Source organism: Crocuta crocuta, unplaced genomic scaffold, assembly GCF_008692635.1.
Source record: "Crocuta crocuta isolate KB4526 unplaced genomic scaffold, BGI_CrCroc_1.0 scaffold598, whole genome shotgun sequence".
Classification (NCBI taxonomy): domain Eukaryota; kingdom Metazoa; phylum Chordata; class Mammalia; order Carnivora; family Hyaenidae; genus Crocuta; species Crocuta crocuta.
In genome coordinates, this window is record NW_027532848.1 from 563,671 (window position 1) to 564,681 (window position 1,011).

The following is a 1,011-nucleotide window of genomic DNA, read 5'->3' on the forward strand; positions in this document are numbered from 1 at the left end:
GTTTACTCAAAGTGGCAATAATGGGAAACCTTGGCTCATTCCCTACCTCAGGTGGAAAGCTTTCAATAATTTAGCATTAAATAATGTATTTGTTGTAGGACATTTTGTAGGTTCTTTTAATCAAATTAAAGAATTTCTTCTTATTCCCAACTCATGTTTTTATTATGAACAGGTATTGAATATATCCAGATGATTTTTTTCTGTATGTATTGAGCGTGTGCTTTTTCCTTTGTGTGAATGCAGCACACTACAACCATTGTTTCTGGAATGTGAGACTGCTCTGAAATCCCGGAAACAAATCATCTTGGTCATGAGGTCTCGTACTACTTACAGATGGCTGGAGTCATTTTCTAATATGTCATTTGGGGTTTTTCTATTATTCATGATAGAAAATGGTCTGTAGGTTTTTTAATAACATCTTTCTCAAGTGTGGATAGCAATGTTAGGCCAGTCATAGAAACAACTTGAGAAGTGCTCTCTCTTTTTTTATTTCTGGAAGAAATTGTTGAAGATTGGTATTATTTCTTTCTAAAGATGTTTCCGAGAATTCAATTGTAAAGCCATACGATGATGAAGTTTTGTTTTGTTTTGTTTTGTTTTGTTTTGTGGGAAAGCTTTTGATGACTGGTTCAATTTCTTTAATAGATATAGGGACAGTTAGATTTTTTTTCATTTTTGTGTGTGTAATCTTTTGTAAGTTGTGTCTTTCAAGGAATTTGTCTATTTCCATGTCATTTTCTCTTTTTGGGGTTGTAGACTTTACTCATACAGCCAGTGGCCTTTTATATATTTATATGAATATATGGTATAATGATATGATGATATGATATCATGGGATGATATGATCATGTTGAGTCTCATATATGGTATCGTATATTCATATAAACATATGTATCATATACTTATGTGAATATGTATATTATATTTGTATGTAAATATATGTATTACATATTTATATTATATTTGTTATATAAGTATATTTATATATTTGTGAAAAAGAATTAAAAAATA